At 26.1% G+C, this 9,252-nt stretch overlaps 1 protein-coding gene across 1 annotated transcript in view; it reads right to left on the reverse strand.

Annotated features, from left to right (window-relative positions):
- LOC109605562 (glutamate receptor ionotropic, NMDA 2B) overlaps positions 1-3,445 on the reverse strand; it is a 139,920-nt gene extending 136,475 nt beyond the window's left edge. The window contains exon 1 of the mRNA XM_049963011.1: positions 2,992-3,445. The gene's annotated coding sequence lies outside the window, so the exon portion shown is untranslated. The remainder of the gene's footprint in view (positions 1-2,991) is intronic.
- Between the last annotated feature and the right edge of the window lie 5,807 nt (positions 3,446-9,252).

Genomic DNA, 9,252 nt, shown 5'->3' on the forward strand with positions numbered 1-9,252 from the left:
GTGAGCATGCTCAGTAAAAAAGCCTGTGAGCGGGTGTTATAATATTTCGTTCGCGTTATGTGAAACCGCACTGATGCATTATTTCTTTTCTGCATTTTGTTGTCTGCATCATTTATCGTTCGTTTCAGCCATATTAGTGTTCGAGTAACACATATGTGGGATTTACACCGCAATGATTCGTATAAATTTATAACTTTGTGTCTTACATAAAATTTCATTGTTTGTGTGTAATATTTACATAGTAATATATTGATCTAAACTTGGAATTTTGCCAAAAATGTGGGAATCCCCCGTTTACATGTCATCATTAAAATAATTTTCCTGAAAGTGAGAAAATTAACATTAGGAGAATATTGTATAAAACTAAAATTAAAAGTAATAATCATTTTTTAATCAAAAATATATTTTTAAAAATATGTATATTTATTTAATTTCATTTTAAAATTTTAAATTTAATAAATTCTGCAGGATTTAGATTTATACAAGCATAAAAAATTATTCAAAAACTACACTTTATGATTCGTTAAATAAGCTATATGTAACCTGATATTAAAATTAACTATTAAAATATTTTATAAATCCTAAATAATATTAACAATTGTTAAAAAAATAAATAGAAATCTGAATAAAATAGGATTGAAAATGAGATATTGAGCAAAAAATACACGAAAAATAGAAAAAATAATGAATTTAAAGATTATGAACAAATTTCTATTGTCAATGTGAGTAATCTACAAAAATATAGTAAAATTATTCAGAAATTAAATAATTAAATCGTATTGTTTGCTGATTTTATTTGTAATATGCACTTGTGTTTACGAAAATGTAATTAGTAAGTTAATTTGTTGAACTTGTGAAAGATCTTAATTAAATTTACAATTATCTCCTTAACGAATTAAATAATTTTGAAATTATTATGGCGCATTAATGGTTCCGGAATGAGTAGAAAATTTTAAATAATGCCTTTTTATAGATTTTTCATATTGTAAATACATACTGTAAATTACTATACTGTGTGGCCCATTTAAGATAAAAATGCCTCGTATTATTTTATTTTATTATTTTCGTTCGTTTTAGACATATTTTTGATTTTAATCTTTAAAAGTTTACGTGTTACATTATAAGTGTGCAACATTTAAAACAAATTAAAACTTGGAACATCTTCAAAAAAAGAAAGTAAACTACATTTAGAAATAAACATGTCACCATTAAAGTAGTTTTCCTGAAAGTGATAAAAGTAAATTCAGGAAGAATATTAAGTTAAATACACATTACATAAAACTAATATTAAAATCAATAATCAAAATTAAAATTTTTATAAATATATACGTATTTTCCAATTCTTACTTTAATTTCTAAAAATATGTTTTAATTTTATATTAAAATTCTAATTTTACGAAATTCTGCAGCATTTTGATTAATACAAGCAAAAAAAAAACATTTATTCAAAAACTGGATTCCACTTTTCTACTTAACGAAGAAATTTTTTAAATTTTTGAACAAACAAAAACTTTTAAAAAATATTCTTTTCTTATAGAATGAAAGAATATTTTTTTGTCTCTTTTAAACTTCTAGTATATACCGTATTACGTTAATAGAAGTATAAAAAAATATTCAAAGGCTAAAATCCAATTTTCTATTCAACGAAGAAATTTTTGAGATGCCTTAAAAATTATAGTACAAGTAAAAATTAAAAAAAAAATGTCTATTTTAAAATTAATCCTGGTACATACCGTATATTACTATACAGTGTGGCCCATGTAAGACGAAAACAATAAAACTAATTTTTTTATTTATACTTTAAACTACGATTTTTATTAATAATATTTCTAAAGATACACTAAAATTCAAATTTTATGAAATTCTGCAGCATTTAAATTAAGTACAAAAATTATATTCTAAAACTAGACACCACTTTTCTATTTAACGAAGAAATTTTTGAGATGCCTTAATAATTTTGAAACAAGCAAAAACTTTTAAGAAAAATTTTTTTCTTATAGAATGATGATACCGTATATCATTTAATATTTCGAAAAATCTTTAAAAATATTTATAAAATAATGAGTATATGCACTTTTTCGCATTTGTTACCACCATCATTTATCGTTCGTTTCAGCCATATTAGTGTTCTCATACCCCATATATGTCAGATTAAGCAAAACTTTGTAAATCCGATTTACACCTCATCGATTCGTATAAATTTAAAACTTTGTGTCTAACATAAAAATTTTATTCTTTGTGGCTAATATTTACATATTTATTTATTCAGCAAAACTTGGAACTTTTCCAAATAAAAAATATCGGAATAATTTGGGGAAAAAAACATTATTAAAATAGTTTTCTTAAAGGAGACAAAATTAACATTAAAAAATATATTAACTCAAGAACATATTATAAAAAATTAAAAATTAGTATTAATTATTATTAATATTATTTTTAATTATTAGGTAAGTAAAAACCCAAAAATTTAAATGTTTAATTTCAAAATTAATAATATAATTTTATATTAAAATTTTGAATTTTGATGTAATTCTGAAACATTTAGTTTAATGTATATTATTTAGAATTTGAAATTAAAAAATTAATAAGTCGATTATTAAAATAAATAACTCAAAAACATAATATAAATAAATAAAAATTAAAGTATTAATTATTATTATTTTTAATTATTAGGTATTATTATTAGGTAAGTAATAACCCAAAATTTAAATGTTTAATTTCAAAATTAATAAGATAATTTTATATTAAAATTTTGAAATGATGTAATTCTGAAAAATTCAGTTTAATGTATATTATTTAGAATTAAAATTAAAAAATTAATAAGTCGATTAAAATAAAAGAAAATAACTAAATTATCTACTTATATCATAAATTTTAAAAATATTATTTTTACAAATTCCTTCTGCAAAAAAAAAAAATTCTCATAGAAATTATAATTTTTAAAAATTCATAAAAATAATATTTTTAAAATATTCCTAATAAAACACTTACTTTTAATTTGTTGAAATTTCAACAAGAATTTTATGTACAGTAAGTTTTATTTAAAATTTATTATTATTTAGAGTCTTAATTATACACGAACGATTAATTTACAAATTTATTTTTTACTTTTTTAATGTTCGTTGTATATTTTACAAAAAACTTTTGAGTATCATACAATTCACTGATATATTTTTTTTAATTGTTCACTTTATTTAGTCACAGAATTGTACAGATATATGATACGCATTAATTACTCTAACTTTTAAAATTAGTGATTAACCATCCAGCAAAACCTACTAATAATAATTCAGATTGTACAGATCGAAAAATTGTTGTTTTAAAAACTGCAAATCCGGCCGCGATAATCGACGACGGGCCGCGTGAAAATTCGCATCCCACCGCGATATCGGTAGAAACGGCCGAAATCGCTCCGAAGCAAAGTGGGAGTGTCGGTTGAGCGGTTGAGAGAGCGACGGTCTGGACCCGGGATGCTGAACCGAGCGCGCCGAACTACGCTTCATGCACTGACGTCCGAACCCGCTCTCAATGCGGAACAACAACAGGCCCGCCCTTTTCGCGGGCCTTGCGCATACCCCAGATGGATTTTTTTATTAAATAAATTCGCCTCTTTCGGTGTTGTTTCTTTTTTTTTTTTTTTCATTTTGGCAGTTTCGCGATGATCATTACCGCCGCCGACGTCGGGACGAGTTGCGGTGCTGTTCTAGAACGGACTTCGCCATCCAGGTGCGGTGGTTGGGGCTGTACGTTTCGGTTACGTAACTTCTGTTTGGGTGCTGATGGTACATGGGATTGCTCTTTACTTGGATTGAAGCGTTGTGTTGTTCAATTCGTTGTACGTTGTGGGAACGAGATGTTCAGGACTAGAAGAATAAAAATTCTTACAGACATATTAGTTCTCTTTGAAGGCATTTCACAAAGTCCTCCATACACTAAATAATACGAGGGATCTAAGAGAAAGATTCTACTGTCGTTAGTGTTAAGAATCTAAATATTTGGAACTTCCAAAACTTACGCCACTCTTCATAAAACAATGAATGAGAGTATTTAAGGGAAGGCAAAGTTGGACATTTTCTCACTATCAAATAAAATTATCTCAAATTTTACTGAAGAATTTACAACTGTGTCTTAAATAAAATTTTGATTGTTCATCGATAATTGTTATTTGCAAATTTTCAAAAAAAGAAGTTAAGGAGGAATATTAAATTAAATATATATTTTATATAATATTGCTGTTTCATCACAAAATTATAGAATTATTGTAGGAAAACTCAAAAAATATTTTTCATGAATTTGTATAGAAATGTATAGAAATTTGAAATAATTAACTTTATACACTTTATTTAGAAATTAATATTTATAAAATAATTTAATTATCTGCTTATATCATGAGTTTTAATATATTAACATTTTATAATTGAAAATAATTTTAAAAAATCGACATTATTCATGAATTTATTTCTGCAAATTTTCAAAAAAGAAGTTGATGAAGAATTAAATATATATTATATATAATATTGCTGTTTTTTTAAATTTATATAAAAAGTTTAATAGCTGAGCTTTAAAATATAACAATATTCTAAAATTATTGTAGGAAAACCCTCAAAAAATATTTTTCATGAATTTGTATATAATTTATTTTCCAAAATTATATATTAATTTTAGATTATAATTAAAATTTATGGAAATTTGAAATAATAAAATTTACACACATTATTTTGAAATTGATATTTAAAAAATAACTAAATTATCTACTTATGTCATCAAATATATCAATATTTTATAGCTGTAAATAATTTAAAAAACAATATTAAATTTTAAGTAAAAATTTCATTGTTCATGGATAATTTTTATTTGCAATACTTCTAAACATAGTTGTATTAAGGAAGAATATTAACTTAAATGTATATTACATATAATTTGCTGTAATTTAATAATTTAATAAATAGTTTTATTTAAAATAAGTTTAAAAGCTGAGCTTTAGAATATCACAAAATTCCATAATTATTGTAGGAAAACACGTAATAAATATTTTTCATGAAATTTTATATAGTTTAGTTTCCAAAATTATATCTTAATTCCATATTAAAATTAAATTTATACCTCTTATTTTGAATTTGATATTTAATAAGAAATAAATTGACAATTTAAATAAAAAATAACTAAATTATCTATTTATTCTATTAATCTTAAGTATATCAACAATTTGTATGTAGACTACTTTCCAAACAATTTTTCATTTCATTAATTTTAAGTATATCCACATTTGATAGTTGAAAATAAATAAAAAATTGATATTGAAATACTGTAATTAAATTTAAAATTAACATATAAAATATTTAGAAGTCTTCAGGAATCTTAATAAAATAAAAGGTTTAAAAAAGGTTAGATCCTACTTTTTGCTGTAATATGTAATTGTAATATGTTCTCGTGTTTACAAAAATTTAATGTTATGAGATTAATATGTTTAGTCTGTAAAAGAGTTCAAATACATTTTTCAGATTTTCATAGTTTTCTCATTAAACAAATAGAATTTGCTGAAATTTTTGAAGTACCTTACTGATTTTCTAATGAACAAAATTATTATCAAAAAACCATTTTTCCTGATAAATAAAATAAATTTTCTTTTTATTTATTATTATATAGATTGATCTATATAAGTTGGAAACACCCTCGTTTTTATGGTTAATTCGTTATTAATATAATATATTTAAAACAAAAGATTGAAATAAAAACTCTACATATTATACAAATTTCTTATATCTATATCTATGTCTATGTCATTGAATTTCACATCCTTCAATTATATATTCTTAAAGAAATTTTAACAATCACTAAATTAACAGAGGAAACTTCATATCCCACAGTTTGATAATTATAACTGTTAGAATAACATGCTCATTTAGACCTTAAAAAGCACTCAGTCTGATCTGATATTCTTATAATTTTTCTATATTTTATTCCTCTATTTAGTTTGGTTTGTCATAAAAATTTTAATAGAAAATTGTGATTCTTAATTGTATCAGATAAGTTTATTTATTGACAGTCTTTTGAACAAATATTTATTAGAATTGGGTAATAAAGAGAGTTACAGGAGTGTTTTCAAATAGATCAAATGAAATAACATTATCATTACATAATATATTATATGTATTATAAATAATTAAAAGGATACAAAGTAATTAAATTTGTTAAATGTGACTGACCAAAGTTGCAACACAGGAATTGATGTTAAATTAATGGGTCAAATACATCAAATTGATAAGTTGCTCCGAATAGAACTTTTAAGCACGACATTCATTGTAAAATTTATTACAGATCCAATAAAATTTTATTACCACAAATTTACCTCCACGAACACAGTTGCACATGTATGACTACGGCACAATCGAAAAATCAATCCCAAAATACAATCATATTAATGGAATTTATCATGCTAATGGAGGCATAATTTGATGTTTTATCTAAACCAAGATGCAGTCTTTCCGGACGCTATTTTGTTTTATATGTGCTTTTAATATTTCCATTGATGGCCTGAGTGCTACGTACTCCAACGAATCACTTTAAGCTTTTAAAATTAATGCATCTTTCATCTGAATACAATATATGGACGTTTAGTTATGTATTTCCTTGTAGTGCAGCTAAAAAACTGTTCTCGTTTCGAATTCCTGAAAGATTTAATGCGAACCGAGATTTATTTGCAAACACGCCATAAATTTTATACAACAACTTCAACAAATATTAAAACGTCAAATAATCGATCAACACATTTTTCTCTTCGGCTTATTATCATTTATATTAAAATAAGCACTAATGCATCTTCGCATCCTCTTCCAGTCTATTTAACAGCTAGATTGCCCGTTTATGCTTTCATTTCCCGTTTTTGACGTATTTATCATTGTGACCTTTATTTTTCGCACATACGTGACAACAGTTCGTGAATGTGTGATTCTGTGAGTTTGTTATCCATCACTGTCCGCCTTTTTTTGTATCAAGATGTTATTAATAAAGTGGCATAAGGTTGAAATGAATTGAAACAGCTTATATTTATAAAGGATTTTAAGGAATTTTAATTAAAAACACGCCTGTCCGCTTGGAAAAGTATTTAAAACCTTTACAAAAATTGTTGGCATTCACTGAAACACCATTCACACACAGCGCATTCGCCATATTTTAAACTTTTGTCTGAATTATGATTATTCAGATACAGAATTAAACGTTTACCTTGAGATACCCAGCTCGTACATCATGATGAATTTGAATAAGTCTCGGTGCGTAATTAGTTCTATGTAAATTCACCAAAGCAAATAACAAACACCCCCCTTTAAAGCAGAACTAGCAGGAGGTGGTTCTTTCATTTACACCTCGCGTCGCTGTTCAAGTTTGTTGAAATTTATTTACGCATTTTACATACGCCGACTTAAAAGGCTAGATGAGACACGTACCTGCTATTCATAAGATTAGAACGGTGTACTGTTCCTTTTAGTTGAAAAGAAAAACGAAAACGAGTTGCCGTCTGGAATGTCTGGCTGTTTTACATACGAAAAATATTATTGTTCATCTTATTTTGTGTCGCTCGACGTTTCGGGTGGTAAAATAAAAACCATTAACCATATTTACGAAAGGTGAATTCAGGTGGTGATTAACGAGTAACGAAATTGTTTGAAAAACAGGCCGCTAATTATTCATAATCTTCGATAATCCTGTCAGATCCTGCGAGCATTTTAATTTGTCTTGCTCAAGCAACACAAGACGGCAAAAAATATAGACCGAAAACTTCTCGTTTTCAAGTGGAAAGTTTGACGGCGTCCGGAATTCCCAAGGAGCACGGGAATTTATAAGGCATAAGGTTTCGGGGACAGATAAATTCGAGGCGCTCTCCAAGAAAAGGGTACCCGGGAGTAAATGCGATCGCCCCCCGAGACAAAGAAAATTGCTGGATGCTGGGCAACGGATTTCAATAAAAGCACTCATTGTTTCGGCGAAATTAATAACGTGAAGGTGCTGATGAATGTCTATATTTTATTAAGCGTTTGATTAATACAAAGGTAATTAGAATTATGTTTAAAGGATTAATTAGTGCTTTCGTTTTTATGTGACAAACAAAAGTGACTACAACAAAACCGTTCCTAAATACTTGTTTTGGTACAAATAAATTCTCAACGAATAAAAATTAGGGTAATAAACAAGTGTCGTTACGTAAATTAGCAGATATCACTCGATCACTGAAATAGGAGATTGGATGTCCACAGGAATCTAAAGAAAAATCGGCGTCGATTTACTGAAATTGCCGTCAATTTAGTAAAACGGAAATAACTGCGATTCATAATGGCCTTCACTTCCTACAAGTAATTTCCACTAATCGAATGGTAAAAAACAGGATTTGGGATTCGTCGCTAGGGCTTTGGCCAGATCTAAACTTGGCCCGATGTTAGATTAGGGAAGAGTTTAACCTAGCAGTAAAATTTCCAGTCGGCTGGAAAAGTTTGGTTTAAGAAAGATAATTATAAAAACAAGAAAAAATATGTTATTACTCTGATAAAAAATATATTACATAAAAAAATATTTACTTATTTTCAGACTATCACCATAATGATTTTGTTTTTAAATTTCGTTTCAATTTAAATGTATTACTTTGTTTTGGTATTAAAAGCTTTTAAGGAAACCAGTTTCGTTTTTCATTATGGCTCTGCAGGCAAATGCGAGTAACCAATATATACCATATTACTTGCAAGATAAGTACCTGCCTTAATTAGTATTTTATTTCAAATATCAAATTACACGACCAAAACAATTTATATTAATAATTAACTTCAATATGTGGTAAAAGCCACAAGCATTTAATATTGTCAATTTAGTTAGGAATCCATGCAAAAATAATAATAAAATTAATATCCAATACTAAACTATTCAAATATAATTATTAATTACTCCGTTATTATTAAAATATTTGAATGTGTTAAATTATTACTGAATTGGTAATTTTGGATGTCACACGCTAATGAATTATGAAGAGTGAATGTGTAATAAATCACTGATGGTTTCTCACCAATATTTTACATATATGCATATATTAATTGCCTTTTATCATTAATGTTTGCAATACGTTTATGTTTATTTCTCATCGCACATACATCGGACATAATAAACTTGTATGCTCTCAGTAGAAAAAAATATTAATGAATAACTCTGTAAAGAATGTAAAATGTTACAGCACGTAATTTCAAGTTAAATTGATTTTTATATTCTTCT

This window comes from Aethina tumida, chromosome 2 (genome assembly GCF_024364675.1).
Source record: "Aethina tumida isolate Nest 87 chromosome 2, icAetTumi1.1, whole genome shotgun sequence".
Taxonomy (NCBI): domain Eukaryota; kingdom Metazoa; phylum Arthropoda; class Insecta; order Coleoptera; family Nitidulidae; genus Aethina; species Aethina tumida.